Here is a 26,343-nt window from a genome sequence, read left to right as displayed (position 1 = left end):
ATACCTGCAGTTTATCTGAAGGCATATAAATAATAAAACTAGGGTGCCATCATATCATAGCAGTATCTTTTTAGGTACATTCAGCCATCTGGATTGAACCAGGATGATCCACATTCTTCTCCAGCATTAGAGAGAGGGATGCAATAAACATTCAGGTCTGCAAGTTTTTTGTCAAAATTTGTGACAGGTTCAAAACCATTTTTCCTCCAAATAGAAATTCTCCTGAGAAAACAATTCTTGGTTTGTTGTTTTTTTCTCCAGGCCTAAGGTGTCAAGATCTCAAACTCCATGTAATGATTTACTAAATAAGAAATACCTCTGATATCTTTTTCAGAAGACACATAAGCTGGATCAATTCTACAAGATCAAGACATATCCTCAAACCAGTATAAGAATTAATGTAAAGGAAAAACTTTTGTCTGTCTAGCATGAGCCCAGCTACTCTCCTCACTCTTTATTCTTTCCCCTGGTAAATAGCTATCTTTTTCTAAGAGAGGGGGCTTTTTCTTAGTTTTGGTTATGTTGGTTTGGGGTTTTGTTTTTTTTTTGTTTTTTTTTTTTTTTGTTTTTTTTTTTTTTTTTTTGTTGTTGTTGTTGTTGTTGTTGTTGTTTTGTGGAATTTTAAGTGATACAAGTATTTTTTTTCTGGAGTTTTACATGAAAAATAAATTATCACCTACTTATTTCTTGCAAGCCCACATTGATTTATACTCTACTATTTTGTTAATAAAGAGATAATCTGAAACAAAATATTATTTATTATCTTTTATTATCCACCTCATTCTTCTTTGTCTGAGGAATCATAAATTAAAGTCAACAGCCATTTTATAATCCTGCAGTTCATTATCTCCCATTTGCTAATATGCTCAGTGCCTTAGCCTTGCTCCATTTCTTTAGTAATAATTACAAAAATTAAAACCACATTAACACAATATGCAGATACTTCTTGTTTTAGAACTTACATAAGAGCTTTTCAACTAATCAGTGGCTGGTTAGGGCACTGTCCTCATTCATCTCCCACTTCTCTTGCCATCCTTCATGAAATTTTAATCTACATTTTCCATTAAGAAGTTGTCTCAACTGCTGTTCCCATTTGCAGGGTGGCTTATTACTTTTTTGATTTTTATTTGGAATGGTCATCATCCCTCCACAACTTTTCATCTGAAATTTTTATCAAGCAGCTGCATATTTCTCTGGTCCTGCAATCTTCAAATCACAGAAGCAGAAATTCACTTACTTGATCTAGAAAAACAAGACTTAAAAGAGTAGCAGGCAACCCACTTGCATAACCATAGTCAGGAGCAGTCAAGACTCTAATCCTTCCCATTTAAAACTGCATTTATGGTTAGAGATAGATCACTGACATCTGATCAGTCCTGGACACAGTTTGCATGCGGTTGTTTTGGGCCCAGCTGCTATTGGTCCTACCTCCTTAAACACAAAGGATTCACTTTGTAGTAGTGGTTCTCTCTCTTCTTGTAAGATTTGACTCAGAATGAAGCCCCAGCTGTGGTCTCAGATCAGGGACCACAAATACTGCCAGCCAAAGTCCCTGGGCAACACAGCGTTGCAGGAACCTGAGCCAGTGCTTCTCTGGAGAAAGGAAAATACCAGCACTACAATAAGGTAACAGGGGAGCTGGATTCTGAGAATTCCCACTTTCTGATGGCTCTTAAACTATCCCTGATGGATGTCAAACTCAGAGTCGTATCCTAGATACCCCCATGGTACAGAAAATTCTGTGTTTGACTCAAGAGTTGAGAGGCAATTTATGTCTGGTTTGACCCATTTCAGGTTTATCAGACAGGCAAATGACTCCCTACCTTGAGCATGACAAAAACATACATCCACATAGCTGCAAGACAACTTCCTTGGTCTACAAACTCCTTCCTTGTAACCACAGACTGGGTTGTCTCACCTGCCTCCTTAGGAAGTACTGCCACACTTGCAAGATCTCCAGTTCCTCATGTTTCATTACAATAGACTGCAGTGCATTTGCTGGTATAATATATTATGAAGGGTCATAAATAATTAAAAATTAATCACACTTGTCAAAATAAATAAATGCAGTCAGTGATGCAGAATACTTGAATTTTTTATAGCATCTTTTTGCTTATTCATGAATTAAAAGAAGTCTAGTAATCCACAATGGATTGCCTATTCATTACAGCATGTACAGGCTCAATTCAGATCCCAACAGTGGAGGTTTTCCTGTCAGTCTTTAGCACATCAGTGGAACTTTGACCTTAAATCTCTGACCCTGCAGAAAGTTACATAAGTTAGACTTGGAAATGTGAGTAACCCCAGCAGATCTTCAGGGGCCTAGCTGGCAGATAAACCAGTGATTCTCTTACTCACTGCTCTGCGTACAAGATGAAGGGAACAGAGGAGACTGAAGCATTTTAGCACAAATTTAAAAAAACAAAACCTTGATAACCTCCCTAATCTACATTCCTATAGGCAAACAGTCCTGCAGTTCTTCCTACCAAATACTCCATATTTTTGCATGGTTTGATAGCATTCCCAAGGCTTTAACAGAAGAGCAAATAACAGTAAATGTTTAAATAACAACTTTTCCCTGACTCTCTAATTTGGTCTAAAACTGTTAATGCATTTCTATCCTTTTTTAAAGGGAACTTAAGCCTGGGCTGGGAGATGAACAAGGAACACACCACCACAGAATCCTACCAAGCCAAAAATCCATTAACTTTAAACATTTAGCTCTGAGAACAGACAGCTGGAAATAGAAAATTAAAAATATATATATTCATATCCTGTCAATTTGCACATCCACAGAAGGTTCCAGCAACAATAATACCCTAGGAAGAAAGTTCCAGTTTCAATGTTTGTTAAATACTGAATGATTTCCTTTTGTTTCACCTGACATCTAATAATTTGCTTGATGCTGCCCAATACTGTATTAGAAGAAGCATCAAATATTCCTTCTGTACTCATCCTTTCAGTGCTTTAGAAATTCTCGGTAGTTTATAAACCTTTATACATATTTTATAAAGATTTTATAAATTTCTGATATCTTTACATCCCTGCATGTATTCCTTTAGATGCCTCTTGCAGGCAGGGTAGCCCTAGTCAATTTAAGTGTTCCTAGAAGACAGCCATTGTATACTTTATCATCTTTATTTCCATTCTTTTAAAAACTTTTCCTGCTGTACTAAAAGATTTTTGATGCATGGGATCTAGAACAGAAGACTGAGTTCTAAATAGAGCTGCCCCACACATTTATACTATAGAGCACTGTTCTTATTTTCCACTCCCTTCCCAGTAAGCCCCCCAATCACATTTATTTTGTGACTGCTACTGAGGTGATGCTTTCACAGCTCTATTCTTACCCTTAAATCAGCTTAAGTGACAATAACCAGTTCAGAATATGTCTGCATATTTGCCAAGCTCTGTCTTTCCCACCACCTCAATTCAAATAACCTGCACTAAATTTCACCTGCCACTATTAGCTGGTTAAGCATCCCTTTTCAATTCCTCGCAAACTAGACCTTCAATCTTTTACCCTGAATAATTTAATATCAAACTCTGCCACCTCACCATCTATTCCTATCCAGAAGATCAATGATTTGTGTGACACTACATGCTGAACATGCCAAGTGAGTGGATTGCTCAGCTGTGACTGCAACCAGATGCTGAGACACCAGGAGTTAGCTCTTCCTCTAGGAAGCTTAATCCACGCTGACTTCTGATTTCTTGACACTGAGCTGTATCATGCTGCTGGGACAGGAGCAAAAATACAGAAATTCTTCCGATGTGTCTCTTTGGGAGATCTACTAATGATTTTCTACTGAACATTTTACAGAAACTCATGCGGAGCCTAATGAATCATACCAGAAGCATTTGTCTCTATCAATGTCTTGCCATGACTTGATAACCAAGTGACAAGGATGAGCTAAACCATCCCAAAATCTAGTTAAGCTATCTGTTTATCTCTGTGCATTACTGTCTGCAAAGGAGATGAAATGAGATTGAGATAATTGCAAGTACAATTTGCAGGAAACAGTGGGGGTTGGAACTACTGTGCTTAATTATTTCAGATTGAAACAGACCACACAACTATCTGTGCCAAACAGCTGTAATTAAAGTGATTTAAAATAGAGAGATGCTAGCTCCAAGTGTTGATTTCCAAATGAGTCTTTATATATGCAAGAGTTACAGTCATCGATGAGTTGCAGACCTACAGCTCTATGGAGAAAAAATTACCACTATGTCCAACATGCCTGGTAATCTAAAAAAACAAGCCCACACATACACAAGCAAATAAACCACATAAAAATCCACCCTAATGCCCCACAAATCTAAATCCACTCAATTTGACACTGGGTATCTGCCTCTCAGAATAGAAGAAAACAGCAGAACACAAGTTTCAGCCTAAATTACCTATATTCCAGATGAGAATCCCCAAACTTTGGGCTTAGAAATATAATTTTATATATTAATTTAATTAATTATATAATTTTATATTAATTTAATTAATTATATAATTTTATATTAATTTAATTAATTATATAATTTTATATATTAATTTAATTAATTATATTAATTTCCAATAGGCAATTGGAAATCATCAACCAGTAGTACCTTTGGTTTAGTCCCCCTTCTGCTTTGATAGATATATAAAATTGAGTCAGAACAAGGTGTAACTTTACTGGAAAGGATCCAAAAGAATCACACATTGACAACATGCAGCACCATGGGGTCCTGGCCAGGCTCTTTACCTGGAACAGTACATTTACTTCCTTATGGGTTTTCCCTGTTTTTTACCCCACTCCAGGGAAATGACAGCTGTTCTTTTCAATTCAAAACAAGGTTTAAATTCCTAGATTTCAGGGACAGCCAGCTTGCATTAGAATTTAAGAAAAAGAAGAACAAAATGGAAATTCTGATTTACCTCAAACTTTCCCTGAACTGTACCTTTGTAGGAAGAAATTCAGTACGCGTGTGGATGTTCATTGATGCAGAAATCAGAAGATATTTGCATGCAGTGCAAATGGGGTCCATCTGCTTTACACACGACACAGATCACACCAAAATGACTTGGTCTGCTGATGAATCAATGGGCCTTAAAAGTTAATTTACAATGGCTGTCTGGGGAAAAACGCTATACTACTGGTATGGATGAGAAAACAGAATATGAACGAAAGCCGTACAGAAAATTTCCTCAATATTTGCCTGAACATAAGAACTGTCATGAGCAGTCAGACTGCAGCTCTGCAAAGTCAAATTCTGCCTCCAATGCTGGCTTCTAAGAAAAGAATCCTTTCACTCACAAGCCTTTTGTGTAAGAGGCTTCTTGACTCTAAACAGACTATTGAATTAAACATCCAGTGATTAATGCATTCTGCAAGAATTCATCTGATCTTGCTTTAAACTTATGCACACTTCTGGCCCCACAACATTAATTCATGGATTTTATTAGAACCGTTTATTCAGGTACTACATGAAAAATGTCTCAGCTTGCTTGTTCTAAACCTGTAACCCACCATCTTCACAGTTGCTTTCCAAGGCTCTTTAAACTGCTTTTTAAAGACCTCTAGCCCCTGCCATTGGAAATTGAACAGAGAATCTTTGTTTAGTTTTTCCTACTGCGGAAACTATTCCATATCCTCTGAAGGTTTTGTTGTCCTTCCTGACACCTCTTTGTTTTCCTGGATAAAGTTTGTGACAGAGGAGGTATGACTGACACTGAAGAAGGCTTCAAGCATCAGTGTATTGTTGTCTAAAAGTCTCTCACACCTTTTCTATGTAGCCTCCCATGGGCAGCTCTACCCAGCTCTGGCTCTTTCTCTCTTCTCCCTTCCTTCTGCGGTTCTGGCTTGTTCCTTCCTGTCCCTAGCACAGCCACCTAACCCTGTCTGTCCCTCATTTCACGCCTCCCCCTTTCTGTCCCTTCCTCCTCACAGCACGGCCAGCAGGCTCCAAGTGATTCCCTCCCAGCTCACTCTTTCTCACACCCACAGCTGTGAGGGCCAGGCTGTTCCCACTCTTTGGTAATTAACAGAGCTGCAATGTATCAGGGGCAAGACTGCCTTCAGCACTATCTCTGTCTGTCCTCCCACAGGTTTGTAGCCCTAAGTCCCCTTCTCTCATTTTTGTAGGTCCATTCTCAACAGCACTACCTTCCAGAGAGACGTTCCAAGCAGATGTCACTAGAAGCTGAAAGGACGTTAAGAATTCTTCTGCTTTCCCAGGATTACAGGAGCATAAATACATCTAAAAATATTTTCAGAATTTACAATCTCAATTAAATATGCTGCTGTTCACAGATACGATCCATAAGCAGGAAAATTAATTCCAACAAACCACATTTTTTTCCAAGAAAAGAAAAAAGTCTGTTGCATTCTCATCTTTTGAGACTTCCTAGCTCTCTTTAGAGACAGGATTTTTTTCTTATATTAAGGACAAAGCCCATCTTTGTTTTCTTACCAAACAGAGAACCTAAGCCCTGGACAAAAGGATATTGCCTAAAATGGTCTGCAAACACACAAGTGGTAAACAAGACCTAGAGCAAAGGTAAGGCCAGACTCTTCCAAACACTGAATGACCTTAAACACAGGCACCACAGTATAGTTTTCATCCAAATATCATCCATTGCATGGGCCAGCCCAATTCAGATTTTACATAAGACTGTATTTGACACTTTGCTTCAGAGATATATGATGGAGTTTGCAATTAGGTGAAAACAGATCTCTCCTGTGGAGAACAATCTCCTTTTGTTTGTCACTTTGTTGTCACACATTGTCTGCTGAAGCAAAGGGATTATAGTTGTCTTTAGCATTTCAGGATGACATGTTTGTTTGGGCAGGGTTTTGTGGTTTTGTGTTATGGTTATTTTAGGGTGTGGAAGCAAGGGTGTTTGTTTTAAAACTAACCACTACTGATGGCATCACACAGCGGTATTCATCTTACCTTTGGGTGTACTCTCAGAGTGATCTCTCTCTGGCCCATCTGGGAGGTTTAGCTGTGAGATTTCCTCTGCATTCAGTCTGACCCAGGCATTCTTGGGGGTTTCTTGATCTTTTGAGGTAAAGGAATATTCCAGCTCACAAGGAGATTCGAAGTTGCAGTCAAATACTGGAAAAAGAAAATGGACACGAAAAACACACCAGGTTAATTAAATCCAGCATCTTCTGTGCTCGAAGGTAGGTATACATACACATGCGTGCACATTCATTTTATACTTCAGTAAGTTAGGGCTTGATTTTTTTCCACAATGAGGTAAAAATAGGGAATTCGGTAAACAGGCAAAAATGGGCCACACAGGGAGATTCATTAGGGAGGCAGCAGCAAATCAAGAGGAATGCCCAAGAGCCAGAAATTCCCCTTCAGGACAGGTCAAAGGGCAGCTCAGGCTAAAATGGGGAAAGACATCATCTGGATTGAAAGGAAAATAGCTTAGTCAATAGATGAAATGGGACAGAAAGGCAATCTCTTCTGGCATACTGCTTCAAATTCAACCAGGACCATTAGAGTGCAAAGACTCCTAAGATGATTCACACCCCTGTTCCCCCTCAGTAAGCACAGGTCTCTACAAAGACAGTCACCTATCCTGGGCATATGGAATGTGCTGGAAGCCACAGGGACTGGACCCCAGGAGGTGACATCCTGACCCTCAGGGTTTGCAACTCTTTCTTCAGATAGCAGCAGCAACCTGACTTGCTGCTGCAGAACTTCAGCCTGCAACAGAAATTTCTCTTTCTGAGATGTTTCTCTAGGGAAACCCATTACCCTGCTGACACAACTGTGATTCTCTTCCCAGTATCCAGTTTACCATCACACTATAGTTCAAGTCGCTTAACACAACATGCAGTGGCAACCTGCAAGGGTTTTACTTTTAATTGCCAAGATCATTAAATTTTCTGGAATGCCCTGTATGCATTTGCGTTTGTCACCAGTCAGCACTGAACACAATATTCAGTAAGAGAAAAATTATTTTAGAACTAATTCAGTGTTTCTGAACAGGCCAGATCCATCTGAAAAAGCCCAAGGAAAAAAATACAGCTGCTCCTTTGGAGTATTCTGCACTGTCTTTCTGTTTTGCCATACTATCCAGGTGAAACAAATAATTTGAATTGACATTAGTGAATTAACTGATTTCTTTAAACTTCAATTACATTCTCTGTTAAGCATATATTTTCTTCTTTGTGGGCACAGATTTATGTAGTTCAGTCTATTTTCCTGGTGATAAAATATTTTCTAAACTGAAGGTTAATACTGTTGCCCTCTTGCTATACTTTTCCCAGCTAATTTCCCTTTTTAACATCAAGCTGGAAGAAACAGAATCATTTTTCCAGTTTATATTTGATTTTCCTAATCAAGCGCTTCATCATTCACTCAGCATTTTAAATACTTCACAACACCAAGGAAACCATAAGGAGTCCATTTACACCACAAGCAGCAGTAACAAGGATTACACACATTTCCTTAAATCCAAACGCAAAAGCCCCATCTCTGTTCAGGCCTCTAAGTTATCAATATAAACTTCATGACACATGAAGCACACTTCAATTTAGGCAGCGGGGAACTGTGGATATATTTATGCAGTTTACTACTGCAATATCATATCCAAACCCCAGACCGCATAGTTCTAGTCCCTTAGATGGTCTTAAATATTTAAGACAAACAAACCAACCAACCAACCCCAAAAACAACACCAAAAAAGCCAAACCAAAAAAAAAACCCAAATCAAATAAAACCCAAAAAGCAAAAAACAAACCAAACCAAATATTTTTCTAAACTCTATGAAGTGTTAGGAGTCTGTTAAACTTTGTACCTAAGCCCTGATGGACAAAAGAACAACCAAATACAAAAACCAAATAGGTTACAGAACATATATTATCTTTACTAGTCACATGGAACACCTTGAGCAGTATGTTTCAAGGCACTGTCAAAAAAAATATGGAGGGGAGAAGCACAGCTCATACAAGGATTTTTTTGATGCAACTCGCTGGATGACAAATGGGAAAGCCTAGGCCAAGGACCACACACAGCACGAACAATCTTTTCAAATCAACTGTTTCATTCTTTGTGCATTTCTCTTCCTGATCAATCTCATATTTTCTTCAGCTTTCCAGCAGTTGCTGCTTACTTCCCCTCCTGCCCAGCTGCTGGGAACAGAAGCCTTTGTGCTCTCCAACCCTCTTGACCCGAGCAGAGAGGCTCTTCATGGATATCCACAAGGCACTCTGATTTTCCTCCTCCAGTCCCCATGACTGACTGATTGTGGCACAACAAGCACTCCATAGCCAGCTCTGCTCCCTGCTTTAGTCTCCCTTTCCAGAATCCCCATCTCAAAAGAGAGCTATCAATCAGCTGTGCAGCCCTTAACACAGCAGGCCTCTGACCTACAGCTGGTGCAACCTAATTGGGGTATGCCATTAAATAGCAGTCACTGCTCAAAACCAGTGTTATGACCTCTGCACACAGCTAAAGCCTCTGCCTGGAGCAGGGAAAGTAAAGGAAGAAAAGGCAAGCAGCAATGCTATTTCCTTGCTTGCAATGAATGGCCTACAGAGAGTGGGCATGATCTGGCATGCCTGCTGTGGTCACACCCAATGTCCTTCACAACAGGCTGTTCCTTGGAAGAGCGGGAGACTGTTTGGCTCACACATCCCACAGTGTCTGTGATTCACACTTGCAACTTTTACCATGATTTAATAGTTGCCTCACATCACCAGAATATTGGTATTTTTTATAAGTTGTTATTTAAATTAGTCCTGTATCAGACACAAATTTCAGTGCTATTATCTTATTCAGTACAAAGAAATGATGACAAAGAAATGCTATCTGATGCAAGACAGAAAAATCTATGCAAACAGCATCCAGACTTCCAAAGCTAACATTAACTTCCTACCCTCAAGGCTTTCCTTCTTTCACAATGCCCTTCACTATCGACAGTGTAATATACCTCATAAAAAAAAGAATTATATATATTTTTTTCACTGAGAAGCTGGTCTTGGTGTTTAGCTATTACAAGATCACATAAGCCACACTCGCAAATACAAAACCCACATAATACTCGAATTGCTGTCACAAATCATCTGCCATTTTTTAGACCTCTGCATAAAAAAATAATGTTTCTCTTTTCTTTTTCACTTTTGTCTTAACATTTAAAGGCTACACCAAGTTTATTGTTTTCTTGCCCAGTTAAGCACAGAAAGCAGTAGTCATGTGCCTTTGGAAGCTGGATAAAGACCATTCTGCCTTTTTTTAACTGAAAAATTAAACACTGCAGAAAAGGCAATTAAAGCTAACAACTTCTAGTGGTTATTTTTTTAAACCCACTATCAATATAAATTGACTAGATACAGAGCTTTTGGACTTGAATACTGTGCCTAGTCAGTAAAGTGGGGTGATTTCTCATGATTTCTGATGATTTTCTAAAAGAGATGTAACAGAGATTTAAACCAAGTACAGGCATATGTTAGAGCTATATTAACACTACAGACCCTAAATGCTCTATAGGAGTTTAAGTTCCATATAGAAAAAAATAGCAAAGTCTCTTCTTAAATAATAAATAAAAAAACAAAACAAAACAAAACAGAACAAACAACTGTTTGTCCAACAATCTCTTATCTGCAACTGCTGGGCACAAGAGAGGCAGAACAGATAATTTATTAAAAGTCTATTTCATCATCATTAAACCTTTAAAGAAGAAACAAAAGTGATGCTTATAATCAAAACAAGAAAGATTGTAGATACAAATCAGTTCAGTTCAGCATTTAGTATATGAAAAGATACAGAATATTAACCTCAGTCTGAAAAGCCAATTAAGCTACTATTCAATTAAAAAGACACTGGAATCTGTGTATACCTGATTATGTTAAGAGTCTTGTGAGTGTTTCAATTTATTTATTTTTTTATCAACGTACTTAATAATTTGTGCACAGATAACTAAAGTATCTGGCAGCCACATCTGTTTCAATAAAACTGATTGGAGTTTTCTAATAAACAAACACCTTAAAATAGTAGTATAAATTAGACACCAAAACACAATAATCAGTGGGAAGTATTCTTTTGTATTGTAGAAGGTCAAATTATGGATCATTCACTTTTGGGTAATCTTGGATCATTCGTGTAACCACACATCACAGAAACATACCCTATTTAGAACCTAATATTGAGAGACAGATTAAAAAAACCCGTTCCTGTTAAGAAACTACTCCGAATATCCTTTCTTCAGCTGCCCAACAAAATATTAGGTTTATTTGGTCTAAACCACCTCTCCTTTCAACCACTAAAATCTCACCAGCAGGTGGTTTCCTCTTAGACTGCTCCCTTCTAGTTCTACAGGTGTCTGACTTTAAAGCGTCCTTTTCCCTCCTGGTCTGCTGACTCTTATAAGCCACTCCTCCTCAATTACTCTCCACTGGGCACAGCTCTGAAAACGGTGTGGTTGCTTCCTCACCACACTACGACAGCCAAGGGAGCAGAGTGAGGTTCTCTGTTCTCAGCAGGAGCAGCTTCACTGACACCTCATCAGCTTGCACATGACTAATTTATACTACATCTACAGACAAATGCACAATGTAAAGGTCACTCACACCGATCAAGTCAGGACCACAATCTCCCTCAAGAACTCTTTCAGCAGCAGCAATTGCAGCAGCAGTGTAGAAACAGATAAAATATTCTTGCACAGGATGTCTTTTTTCAATACAAATATTGACAGATATTCCTTGTGGAGGAGACATAATTTAAATTGTGTAGTAGAGGTCTGCTCTGCTGAGTGAGCTTTGAGACCTCCATCAATACCCACTAACCTCTATTTTACTCATGTTATAAGGCCTATAAGCTTTTAATTTATGACAGGCAAATGACAAATTGATTTTCCAGTTATTAATCCTAGTGACAGAGCCAGTTCCTAAAGCCTTCCTATTCCCTCTGAGTACAAAAGGGCACAGGACATTCAATCTAAGGGTTTCAATTGCCTCATCAGGCCTTTCTGCACTTCTGTTCACCAAACCAGGGTGCACATGTGGGGTGCCACAAAGAGGCCTGCAGCAATAAGAATTTCTCCCTGAAAACAGAACATAAATAGGAGACACTGTGCTCTCTGGCTGTCACCTCATCCCCCTGCTGAACACCCAGGACCCAAATACAGGCCAAGTCCTTGGAAGTGAGCATTGCCCTACTGGCACAAGGAAGAGGTGAAGCTTCTTACAAATTAATTCCTGGTGCTATATTTTAGCTTTGTAACTGGAGTTACAATAAAATTATAGCAGCAGTTTAAAATAAGGGAATGTACCACAGGATGGAAGGGCACAGGAAAAAAAGCCCAAAGGAAAAGGGAAAAGGTGCTGGCAGTCACACAAATTCCAGAGCAAAAACAATTTCAAACAGTTGCAGAGTTTAACTGCCTTGTTCCTGCTGAGCAAGCAAGTCTGAAGAGACAATTTCACCTATTTCCTTCCATTGCCTAGCCCTGAGAAAGGGCAGACTGCACATTTTATGGGATGCTTAACTCACATGTATCCCTGCCAGGCAGCCTGGGTCACACTACCCTTAGTAAATGCCTGTGCCAACAATCACTGCCTGCTCCTTGGGCTGCTGCTCCATAAGCTGACAAATGTGAGAACAGCACCACAGCCTGACAGGGGACATGGGGAACTGGGGAGGCACTCGAGGAGTCCCACAGCATTGCACCATTCAGCACAGCTTTGGGGTCCATACCATCAGTCACCTGCAAGTGCAGCAGTGAGATCAGCTGGGCACCACACCAGCTCCTCTCCCTTCCTGAAACACAGCCTGTGCTCTCCAGAGACCTCCTTTTAATTTACGTAGCTGGGCTACTTAGCATTAGTTAGCTTATTGCTCTCTGTGTCCTTCCTCCACACCAGCAGGTCTCTGAGCACAATGCCCTGACCTTGAAATTACTGACAGGGCTGCTGCTGTACCCTCACAGGGCTTCAAGACTCCTCAGAGCTTGCTGCCTGCAAAGAAAAGTTCAGTGGAACCAGCTCTCCCCAGCACCCAGGAGTAGTGGCTGTTGGGCAGGATCAAGGCTGGCAGCACCAGCACTGCTCGTCCCTCCCACGCCCACCTTGAAGGAAAACTGTTGCAGCAGCCCTCTTGTTAGAGGGCAGAAGTGAGCCAAGACACAGACTTCTTGTTTATCACAGCATGAAAAGGGGCCTGGTTTGTTCCTCTTTACAGCTCAGCCATCCTGGCTGCAACTATTCACTGACTCTGGCTGCAGCAAGCTCCTGCTGGAGGTTTCCCTTGCAGCCTCTGACTGCTGGTTATTTCCTGCTAACTCTGACTGCAGGGATCAGTTTGCAGACTCTGACTGCAGCTTTCACCCAGCTAGACTCTGACTGCAGGTTCCAACAACAGGCTGACCTCACTGCAGTGATTCTCTCTCCTCAGGATCCTTCTTCTTCATGATCCTCTCATTCCCTCTTCCTCAAGGTTCCTCCTCCTTCATGAATGCCCCTCACCAGCTGCTCACTCCCTTTTATCTCATTGACCTTTACTGGCTATAGCTGTGACTCATCAGGGCCAGGCTGTACTGGGTAACTAACACAGCTGTTACTTATCAGGTGTGAGGTCACCTGTACTCCCTTTTCCTGCAGAAAACCGCTCAGGTTCCCTTTGGAAGGGGCTTTAATGCTATATTGCATTCTGAAGAAAAAGTTTTAGAGGAGCAACAGCCCAGGGAATATCCCAGTATCATCCTGGGAAGGGTGCTTGGGCCTGGATGCCCAGCACAGAGAAAGCTGCCTTCCTGTGGAGCCCAGAGCTCTCCTCATGCCAGATGCATTTAAATGAATCCTCTGGGGAGTGAGCCATGGTGGATGGGCCACTCCCTCGAGAAAACAGCAATAATGCAGCTATTCATTTATTTGTTAATAGAATCATAAAAGTGACAGCATCTACTTTATATCCACCCAGCCCCTTAGCATGCACCAGGGACTGAATCACCAAAATCTCTGACAGCTGCTTTGTTCAGTGAAAATCAAACTACAAAGAAAGGGCCAGGACTCCTTCATCAATCAATTATAAGCACAGTCTTTCAAGACAGCTATAGAGAGAGGTGTGAGGAAGGGGTGTTGGGAGAACAACTAGCAACAGCTCTCGTTTTCATTCCTCCTGCTCCAAGAAGTGTCAGAGCTCATTCTCCACACAAGAAATATTTGTCCACCAAGTCTCCCATGCATGTAGCAAAAAACAATACATGAAAGTGCATTTCTGATGCCAGTTCTGGCAAAAAAATGAAGTACTGACTAACAGCAGTTGTTAGAAAACATGCTCCAGTTGGCACAAAACAGTAGTTGAATGAACTGTCATATTTTGTCAGTTTATACAAGGAACCTCTTGCATGAATTTCAAAAGATCTCTAGAGAAAATAAATACATGAGAGATGGGGAGAAAAGACATTTGTTGTCTTACTGTGTGCTATTTTGTTATTGAAAAATGTTGAGCTGTCATAGACATATTATCTGCAGATGAAAGACAATATAAGGAAAGAAAGTTTAAATTTCTCCCTAATAAGATTTTTTCTTCCTTCTTGCTTAACACAGCCTTCAGTTTAGCTAGGCAGATGCTGTGCTTCCTGACTTTCCTCCTTTTGGATTTCAGCACCACTGCACATAGCCAAAATACAATCTAATTGTTAAAAAAAATTCCTGCAAATGTGTACGGGGTCACAGCATCTGCTGTTTCTTATGGAGCAATTCTACTAATGTGGTGTGAGTAACTACTGTTAATTGAAGCCTTGCTCTAGTCCATTCATAATGCTATTTCCAAACTACATTAGAATACTTGTAAGATTGCAAAAAGGATGTGTTTGAATTATGATGCATCAGTTTCCTAGTATCTTTACTAAGAAAGCATTGATTGCGTTTTCTTCTGGGGTGAAGTAGCATTCTACTTGTTCCTCTCCTGACTTTATCTCACCTCTGAACAGGATCTTGCTGTAACAATCAGTTTGTATCCATCCATCTCACTATGCCACGCTGAGCAAAGAATCACAACAGCTTTATCACTCTGAAGATGTCAGTAGTAGTCTGATTTGTAGTAGAATTATCAAACAAGTAGTCACAGGATGCTAACTGTAACATGAATTCATCTGGCTGGTGCTCTCTTTCTCTCCATGTTCCCTTTTGTTTGATGTTCAGACTCACTGAGTTTCATGGCAGCACTCATGGCAGCAGTGTCTATCTAGTACCCAACTGACATGGATGAAATGGTGCATACGACCTACCAGGGAAAAAAAATTAACCATCTGACACCTTACTGAGCAACTGCCATGCCACTGAGCATCAAATACGTGGCAAGTATGACCCCAAATTATCCCACAGTAAAATTAGTCCCATGGATTTTTATTTTTTTAGTCAGCAAACCAAATTCAGGAAATTAGGAACTCATCACAGATGACATTCCATTAGAAAGTGTTAAAAAAACCCCAACAACCCTGTCAAATTAGTTTTCTGAAGACATAGAGCTGAGTGAAATTATTAATAAGTTGTTAATAGAGGCCATCCTGTGGATTAGGCTTTTAGTACCTATTAAATCAAAGCTGTGAATAATTATGCATTCTTGTAGGTGTGTGTTCCTCCTCTGCTGAACTCACCTTTTCTAGATGTTTTTAAGTACAAAGTGACTAGGTAGCCAAATATGCTCTCATCCTGAGTTTTAGTCCCAGTTGACTTTGCCATCCAAACACCACTATTTCCTAAACTTTAGGGAGGAAAAAAAAAAAAAAAAAGAAAAAAAAAAATCTGTAAACTATATAATCTGAGAAGTACTTTGCCCAGTGCTGGTTCAGAGCAGCCAAGGAGTTCAGCTGCTGCTGGACAGTGTGGCAAGGAGACACAAAGCCAGCACAGTAATATAAGAACAGCTAAAAAGAAAACAGTTAAAATAGTTAAAAAGAAAAAGCCAAATCCAACAGTCCAGCATGGCAAACTTAGGCCTGTCATTCGCATGGAATGTGTTCCTCTTTCAAAGCAGAGTTTAGGTGGGTTGAATTGCATTTGATTTTTGCTCCAATCAGTAGCACACTGCACAGTTGCCATCACACCCTGCCAGGATCGTGCTCCAGGTGCAGGGTTGTTGGCTGGCCCAGGGACACGGAGAGGATGGGGCAGAGAGGGATGTGTTAACTTCATGAAGGTCCGGAGGGGCAGCTGTCATCTGGAACCCTATTACACAAGCTTGTAAGATTTTATGTGGTGGACAATTGATTTCTTATAGAATACCTGTACAGAAGAGAAAATTAACATTCAACCAGCCAGGATAAGAAATGAAATATGTGGCTGGGTGCAGTTAATCATGTAAGCCTCAGGACAGAGATCCATCAGATCTGCAAATGGGAGATTAATACGCTACCATGAGTCCACATATGCAGAATGCATTAAAATTTGTTCTAGCCACAGAAAACAGTCTGAGAACAAAAGATATAAAAAGTTTTGAGATTTAAAGTCTCTTCCTGCCTGACAGGTTGAATTCCCAGATAATTTTGACTTCACATGCGATTTTTACTCTTTATTTTCTGAAAGGAGGGTGGATTTTGCATCTCTGAGATGACTGATGATTAATCAATGTTTGGATTGAGACAAATCTAAAAATATCTTGAGACAAAACAGAAAAAAAAGTCTTGTGAATGCACTACTCAAGTATCTTCTTGTGCCAGCGATTGCCTTTCGGGATTGCTGCATATGGTTTCAAAGATATCATCAGGCACTGTTCCTGCCAAAACTACCAGAGAGAATCTGTCAGATTTTTTAATTCTTAGCAAAAGAGAAGAGAACTTGGTTTAGCAGAGGAAGAGGGACACCACGTATCAATTTACTCACTCTTTCAATCAGAGATTTCTCCAACAGTGGAACACAGAGAAAGTGTAAGTAGGACAACTAATACTGCCCCACTCCAACAATGTCAGAGAGTTAATTAGATGGGTCCCATGAGATGATTAGGCAAAAAATGTTTGATAGAAGTTTTATTGAGCACTCCATAATCAGTCACACTGGGAGCAGTAAGGAAAGCTGAAAGAAGAAGAAATCACTCTAGGAGTAAAAGGATGCTGGCCTTTATTTCTGCTTATGGTTTACTGTGTGATTTGGGATTAACCACTAATCAGAAGGCTGGGTCCTGGGACAAGAGTACTGCCCTAGAGCTTGGGTGGTCTGACTTTGTCTTCTTCCTCACTCTGCTGAGTCCCTGCGTGACCTTCACAGAGCCATGTAGATCCAGGGCCAGTAATCAGCCACTGAAAGGAACTATCCACCCTGTCACGGACAGAGCAGCTCTGAACAGAAATCCTGCTCCTTGAGAAGTTTACCAATAACCATGCCAGTGGATATAAGCTGAAGGTTTGCAGAGGAATAGAAGTTTTAAGAAGTGTCCTCTTAGTCTTGGGCTGTGCCTACAGGCTCTGCTGCACATACACATCAGTCCTGTGGGCTGCAAATCTCAAGTGCAGGAAGTGTCTGCACAGTGATGCGATGGGGTGTTCCAGCCTGAAATATGTGCCTTCCAGGGCTACCACCATGCAATTAGCTTTAATTTAATTTAATTAAAGGCTATTACTCTTTACATTTTTGTAAATGTTGAATTGCAAAGCCAGAAAAAACAAATTATTCCTGCCTCTCTTGTTCAAGATTCTCCAGAAATTTCAAGGTGCATGCCCTAAATTACACCTACTGAGGGAGAAAACAGTTTAGACTTGTCTTGAGTGAATATTGTATTTTGTGTAACACCTCATGAAATTCTGCCTTTCCTTGCAAAACAGATGGTTGGAATATGGTAAGATTTGGTCTTGTGCAATCAGCTAAAATCATCATAAACCATTTTTGCTGAGATGCAGTACATTTATCTCCATGTGATGCTGTCAGATGGAATCAGTGCTCTTATGTTTTAAGAACAAAGCTTTCCCTTAGAAAAGTATTACTGAGAAACTGAAAGAGTTTAGGAAGAAGTAATAAAGGATAAATTAAAAATCATTCTTGCAACTTCTGAGAAAACCAAGTAAGGGAAAAAAGATTGTACTACTGTTGCTTCCAAAATGAAATTGGTGTGTCCTCATCACTCAAGCAGATACAACAGCTAGGAGCAGATATTGTATGCCAGTGGAAAGAATATATATTGCACACATAAAAGGCTGCAACATAAATTTGAAGAAATATGGGGCTCCTTCATATAGGTAGGTCAAACTTTTCCCTCAAGCAGATAATTACAGGCTTGGGGTGAGTAAATCTTATTAGCCTCTCAGCACCTTATCTCCCTGTGTAGAGACTGGTAGTAGATATATAGTAGATATATTCTACTGCAGTCACTTTCTGGATTGCACGTTAGGTATTGCCTCGTGCAGTCCAGTCCTAACTACGGCCATCGTACTTCACAGTGGAATGGCCATGGACAGGTCAGACCAGAGAACAGATGAAAACACATTCCCAGATTTTGGAAGGGATGGGTTTTAGAAAAGGGGATGGAAAGCAAAGTGTTCAGCACACAGCTCCTCTCTTTGTAATACTGGTGAATTTCAACATACCACTCAAATGTTGCAGTCTGAGCCCTTGTTTTGGAGGGAGCAGGGCAGGCTGGGGCAGTCCAGGTCACCAGGCACCTCCATAGAGATGGCAATGACCTCAGGCTGGGCTGGGCTGAAATGGGACTCCTGGGCCCTTGGGCATGGTGGGGAAGTCCCAGGGGCAGCTGGTAAGGGGCACTAAGGCTTACTGGTGCCCTCAGATGCTGCCAGTATGGATATTTTACCATCAAACCCTTGACTTGTGCTGCCTTACTCCAGTATTTCACCAAAACCTTAGGCAGGGAGTTGCAGGCTCTTGAAGGTAACATATTCATGCTACTCACTGTGTCGTCCTCTGTGGGGGAAGAAAGGGGATGTGTCTCTCATGACCCAGGTCAAGTTCCAAGCAGAGTAACCATGAGGAAGAGAAGGGCTCCTTGCTGTGTGATCCGAAGGGCTCAGACCTTTCATAAAAGAAGGGAAGCCAAGAAAGAAAAGCCCATTAGGTATGATGAAACTGTTTGCATGCTACACATCAAGTGCAAAGAACTTAAGCAATTTGATTGACCCTAAGCAATAAGCACCAATTTTCAACTACTTCTTGGTTGGTTCTTCCTTTCTGATATGTGCATGCACAGGGACACAGGAGAGTTGTTGCTTTACAGTGCAAAACCATCTAGAAAATTTCTCAAGTTTCGTCTCACACTAAGTTCTCTTTGACCTTTCAGTTCCCCAGTTTGTTTGCCTTTTTTAAGTTCTGCTAGCATAGAGATCGTGTACATGGAACAGACAAACATGTACCCAACTTATGTTCAACAACCCAATGCATCTCAAAGATGCTTTTCGTGATCCAAATACTACAGTGACCCAGAACAGACAAGTTCTGCACAAACCAGCACTAACTCTGCAAGACCATGATGACATTAGAGGTGTAAAGAGAAACAGTGTTTGAAATAACACACAAGATCAATAAGCAAAGTGGAATTCTGCAGACTTTGAACACACAAATTTTCTCTGTGAATGTTTAAATTGGGTTTTCTGAAGATATCTGGATTTTTGTCTCATTTTTTGAGACCCTCAGAAGAAAGGTAGTATTTAAATGTGTAGAAATACAGGCAGGAAAAGCTTGTATTTGGGAGATTTGCTTGATGGAAAAAAAAACCCCAAACCTCTGGATTTCTGATTTCTCTACAAAAGCCATAAAAAATGGACATATTTAAGAGAATAATAGTAAACAAAGTAAATGGCTGAAGTCTTGGGGAAAACACTGCTTTGATTTTGTAAAAAATTCTACTTCCCACTTCCACCAAAGAAAAACTGGAAAATTTCAGAGGGACTTGTCAGAAGCTTAAACACCAGGTGTTAGTTGTGCCCTATGCAATCTCATTTTTAGCACACTCTTGTAACCGAGTAACTCTAGCACAACCAAGAGAAAAATAACCACTCGTATGTAAGAGTTGTAATTCTTACTCCTTGCTTAGAGCAATAATCTTCAAGATAAAAATGGACTTCACACTTTATTGTAAGACATTCTTGAGTGGCAAAACATGAATATCCCTAACGGCTCAATTAAACCTGGTCTGTATGCTAAATTAAAGTGCCATAACTAAACACCCCCTATTGTCTCAAATGTGGCCACACAGAAGATCAGGCCAGAGATTTGTGAAGGGAGGTGGCGAACCTGGTGTCCTGCCTGCAGCTGTCATTGATGAAGTGATAGGCAACCATGGAATAATCTTCATACTGGCTTTTCCTCCCTAACATCAAGACACGTCTTCCAGTAGCCCCTAATAAAGCTGACTGTGGAAAATAATGTTTCATTACCACAGTTACAATAGCTGCTCAAAGCATATTTTTTTCCCCTACAAATGTGCTTCACTTTGATGCTGCTATAAAATAATAAATAAAAGAAGAATATTAATAAAAAATGAGCCCCTGAAACATGCTGGTTTTCAAAGCCATGTGTGTTTTGCCTGATGTGAGATCTCTGACCAATAACAGTGTCCCCCTTATATAACATCTGCACCCAGTGACTCTCCAAAAGAGGGAATGATTTAGTATCCTGATCCCAGATCATAGATCTCCCCCAGACCAGAACTCTGGGGCTCCTTTACCCCAAACAGACCCAATTGCATGCAAATGTCACTCATTTAGTGCTACCAGAGAACCAAGACCTTGTGGTGCAATCCTTCGAAAACTTAAAAAAACCTTAAAAACCGACCTGCCTCCCACCTGTATTCCCATGGCAAAATAATCTGAGAGAGAGTCACTGAAGTGCATTTCTCTCCCTAATGCTTCAGTCACAGAAGTTAAAATTAAATCTCTTCAACTACCTTACCAGCCTTACCTGGGAATCACTACTGCAGGAATCAGCACCACAGCAATCAGCTGCAGTACTCCAAATTCCCTGGCACTTCTGACATTCCAAAAAATGCCTCTCCATATTGCATTCTTCAGAAATCCTACCTACCTTCAGCCATAGCTAAGCGCAAATGTTCCCTTAGGAACCAATATATGCAGTCAATTGAGATAAAAAATAAAGTTGAACATCTGAGCAGAGAAGACAAGGCAGTCCAGGCACGTGAACCTCTCCTCAGCAGTTAGGGGTCAGTAAGAAATAATACAAAAAATTGAAAGTTTTTCCTCAGTTTTTAAAGAACTGAATTGATTCAGTTCAATTCATTTAAAACTTAGAACTATTTTATCTGATATTCTTTGGGGTTAATTGTGGAACTTCATCTCAAATGATTTGCTTGGGCTATTAGTCTGAACTTGAAGACAAGAAGATTGTATCAGAAGTTATGAATCTTTCCCAATTAAGTTATCTTCCGTGAAAGATGCTGGGTAAAAGGTTTTTGTATAGCCAAGAGGCCACTCTTCACAGTGAGGAATGATTTGATTTAAGCATCAGCTTTAGGCTAGGAAAAAGAGAGACCTTTCCTCTTCCACCTTCAGGGTGTTTTACATCGAGAAAGATAACAATGGGAGACCATTTCAGCTAAATAAATGCCTTTTGTGCAGTAAGGATAATGCAGATGTAGACCACACTGACCACACTCTAGTCCTTTTACAAAATAAGGGGGGTTTTCCCTCTCCAAAATAATTCAATTTAAGCTAAAAGGCACTGAGAAAATTAGTCTACTTGTTTTATATATGGTAACCTCCAATTCCAGTTGTTTGTATCAGGGTACTCTGTCACTTGTCAAAAGTAACCCTAACCTTTAAAAAAAATTAATGGCTTGACAACTGGAAGCTGACAACTCCATTTTTGTAGCCAGATGTATGGCAAGGTACAAGAGAGGTTTCTTTGATATTCCTGCCTGAAGACATATCTAGGACCAAATCCTGGCCCTAGGTGCTCCATCACAGCAAGAAACATGTGCCCGAAGAGAACATTTGACATTTCTGTTTTTTAAACTTGTGCGAAGGTATCTCCTTAGGGAATGTGAAATTCAGTCAGATCACCACGAGTTTCGGGGGCAAAAAAAAAGGCTCATGTGTGCCAAAGTCAAGCCTTAAGGCTACAAATTCATTAATTGCAATATTTATGTATTATTTTAATGAAAAGGACCTTTTTAATAGAGCAACCCTTCATGTTCACATAGAAATGGAACAAGAAGAAAAGCTTTCTGCGTGGGTAATTTTAAAACAAATAGGATTTCCTCTCTTTTTGGTCTTCTCTGGAAAAAGGAATATCCCCAGCAATTAACATATGTAATTTTCTAAAGGTTCATGTAGTGCAGAAATGTAAATGGATTTTACCAAAACACTCAAGCTTTCTTTAACAAAAAAATGCTCTGCCACATAACCAAATATTGCTTATTGCCCCCTTTGGATATTGCTTGATTACTCAGCTGTCTCACTGTGCTGAGCTATATTATTTGCAGTTTCTCAGTGGTAAATCTGAGGTGACAGACCAGCATGTACCTGTCTTCAAGATTTCAGGGTTGTAACAGACGTGTAAGATAATAACTGAGATCAACATGTACTTTCAGCTACATCTACATCTAAAAAAAATCTCAAAATCCCTCATGTTTGTTTGTGTGGAAATCAAAAGTCAACATTAGTAGTATTTGTGGAGCTAATTTATAATAGCCATCAATAGAGTATTTCCTAGTAATTATTACAATAATGTATTTAGAAACAGCCACCATTATGATCTGGACTTTCCAATCTCTGGGAAAGCCTGACATTTCAGCAAAGGTTATTCCAGTTCTAAGAAAAAGGTAGTGATTTTCCACAGAAAGGATATTACGACATTAAAATCTGGATTTTCCAGTCTCTGGGAAAGCCTGGCATTTCAGAAAAGGTTATTCCAGTTCTAAGTAAAAGGTAGCAATTTTCCACAGAAAGGATAATATGCAGTTATCTTTCCACTATTGATAAAAAGAAGGACTAAACTCCTCAGAATCAAGGCAACTTCATTTGATTAAAACAGAAAATCTTACAGAGAATTGACTGGCCCAGGTAAGGAAACCTCTGCAGACTTCTCCTATGAACCAGAGGCAGGCCAAAGGCATTCTTGGGAAGAGGCAGATCCAACACTGCAGGATCCTGAAGCCAAACACCGTGATCTTGCAAAAGACCTCTCAGGACCCTGCCTTTAGGAAGCCTTGGCTGGCTCTGACCAGCAGGATGTTTGGGCTTGCCTTTGTTCAGCTGGAAGTGTAAACTCCAGAGGCCTTGATAAAGGATTGCTGAGCTCCTAGCTCACAGAAGTTCTTGCCCTCTGGTTTTTGTTTGTTTGTTTGTTTGTTTGTTTGTTTTGTTTTGTTTTGTTTTGTTGTTTCTTGGTTTTTGGGGGTTTTTTTGGTTTTTGTTTTGTTTTGTTTGGTTGGTTGGTTTGGTTTTTGGTTGTGGTTTTTTTTTTTTTTTTTGAGGATATACTCCCATCCCTGACTAGAAAAGATCTCCTGAGAATTCCCTCTCATTCACAACTGATCCTCACAATCACACTAACAGTACTCACACCACTTAGAAGCTTTCATTTTTCCCCTCTTCCCATCTACAAACATACTCAGTCACCCGTGAAAGTGCAAAAAACACATTATATGGAGGTGACCAAGCAACACCAAACCCAACAAACAGCCCAAGTAAATGCTTTGTGAATAATCCATACACTCAACCATGCTCATACAAATCATTGTCTAAATGAAATTTAGCAGTAAAATTCAAGTTCTGTTTATGGTCCTGATGGAGAAAAAGGCAGAGGGCAAGCTCTTTGCATGCAGTTTCTTGCTCTGAGTAGTTTCTGAGCCTTTTTTACATTAATAGGTGGATGTACTCCAGGGGTTTTTTTCACTAACCTTTTCTACAGTATGAAAATGTTCACTGACAGTCTGTCAAGTTTATCTTTTTCAGCTGGAAAATATATTCAATAATGCATTATGTTGCAATGATTTTATGTCATATTGAAAGCCTGATGAGTGCAAATAAACTATAGTGTGTGTATGTCACAAAAACTGTGCTGGACTGCTACAGAGAGGGAATTTGCATTTAGTGGGCTGTAGCAGACCTGTGGATAGTGAATTCAGTCTGCAGGAGGCACAGGAGTGATCAACAATGCTGACTGGCAGGTGCTTGATGAGTAAATTTGGGAATAGCATACACTTCCAGTACATAAAGCATGAGTCTTTAACAAAACTGTTTTAACTCCACCACTGGATTATCCTTCTGACCCTGACTACTTTTCTTTTCCTTTGTCAGTCTTGTTTAAAATTTTCTTTTAAACTCTTTCAGTTAGCCATGTACTTTTTACAGTCTCCTTTTCAACTGGAATATTAACTTTTTATTGAAAAAACCCAAATGCATCATAACTGATTAATCACTAAGTAGGTACTTCACAGCTCCATTCTTTTTCTACCAACAAGGCAGTTCCTCTGCCAAACATGACCCATAAACATTAATTGATGCAAGGAGAGTCTCTGCTAAGTCTGGGAGATGTGGCCTGATCAGTGGACCTTGGATCTGGAGGAAGAGGAACATGAAACACCCAAATTGCAATTTGATCAAGACACTGCAATAGGGAAATATTAACTGGGTATAATGTGCTGCTGCTCATTACAGGAAAAGAAATAATCCATATTTTCCATAAAAAGAGCATTAAAATAAACCAATTAAGATGGCCAAGCTTATAATAACTAATACATTTTAAAAATGTACTGCCATCTAGAGCGTACTACTGCATCTCAGGTGCTCTGCAGCTGCCGAAGACCTGCCCAGTAAGACACCACAAAACAGCCATGATTCACTGATAAAGAGCTCAGGGCCTCAATTACAGACCAGGCTAGGAAAGGCTTAATGTTGTTACTCATCTGTGTGCGCACAAGAAACCTTTAAAAAATCCAACTGCAGACTCAGTTTTGCTGTAATAATCTTTTACAGCACAGTTAAGCACCTCTGTGGGCAATGCAGAGAAAACAAAGGACTGAGTGTTAGTAATTGAGCTGCTCTTAACTCTGGTTCAGAGCCTCACAAGCTGAGGCTGCTGGCAGGACTGCGTCAAGGGATGCGCTTCTCTGGCTTCCCTAGCCTGCAGCTTAGCTAAACAGGCAGGGGAAAGCCCTGCAGCAGCAAAGCTCCATGTGCAAACACATCTTCCCAATTTTGGATGCTTGCTCTTTGTATCAGCTGTTAGACATTTTAGGGTCACAACTGGAAAAGGAGTATTGGGGTTGTGATTTTGTAGGGCTATGGTATTTCAACACAGGGCAATACCTGTCCTTGTCTTTGGACTGATAACAAATGCATCTGAATTACTGACCAGATATGGAGTGCAAACCAAAATGTTTAGCTGGTTCCTGCAGCACAGACAGACCTCCAGGCACTGCAAACAGTAGGAAAATGCCAGGTAGAAATCTGCAGAATTGGTAACCTTTCTACTCAGGCACACTAAAGTACTTCAGGTTGCAGATAGCTGAGGTTTTTCTGTACATGTGGAAATAAAGTGACCCTTCCACTGTCATCTGGGATATTTTTGTGCTGTAGCTTAGAAAAATTTCCAAAGCAGCAACTGAGAGACAGAATTAATATTTGGTACATGTGTAAACATTAGAGAGTTCCTCTATTCATGGCCATTGAGAGCCTGCTGCCCTGTCCCCCTCCTTTAAGTGTTCTTCATCCAAAGGATTTCTGAGTAGTTGCTCATCAGGATGACTATTATCTATATATCTGCATACACACACACCAGTCCACACCACAGTGATCACTATGCTGGTGTATCTGCTGTAGCAGTGTGGTTCTCCTCTTTCAGACCTGGGGTCTGATCCCACACATTGCCAATGTTCATCTCTTTGCATGTCTCGTACTACCCCTCTGCACTCCCTGCGTTCCCCTGCTCTGTACCCAGCTAACGTAACCTCCAGAACCACAGTGGCCAGATTTTCAAGCAAAAGAAATAGTTGTTTTGACAGTGTTTTAATAATTCATTACACACACTGACTTCAAACCATTTAGCCTTCACCTTGGGTTTCTGCATAGGTACACAGACACCCAGTTGGAGTCTCATCAGATCTGCACAGTTCCTGTATAATTTTAAATAGTGTGATTAGAGAAATAGAAAGAAACAAACCCAGAAACAACCCCCTGCTCCTTATACACATAAAGCCTTTTCTTATGCTACATTGGCTGCATTCTAAATCAGAATACACACACAAACTTATATCAACAGTTATCACTTTAATACAACTGCAGATACTTAGATATTCAGTGCCCCACAGCCCCTACAAATTTTAATACAAGTTCATATTTTTCTCAACATCTGCATTTAGAAGCTGTTTCATGCTTTAAGATGTGACATTGAATACTCACTTATTTTCATCTCTATATTTCTTGTCAGTGGACAAAAAAACATG

This window comes from Prinia subflava, chromosome 2, assembly GCF_021018805.1.
Source record: "Prinia subflava isolate CZ2003 ecotype Zambia chromosome 2, Cam_Psub_1.2, whole genome shotgun sequence".
In the NCBI taxonomy this organism is placed as follows: Eukaryota; Metazoa; Chordata; class Aves; order Passeriformes; family Cisticolidae; genus Prinia; species Prinia subflava.
The sequence above is the reverse complement of the archived record's forward strand: the minus strand, read 5'-3'. Positions refer to the sequence as shown.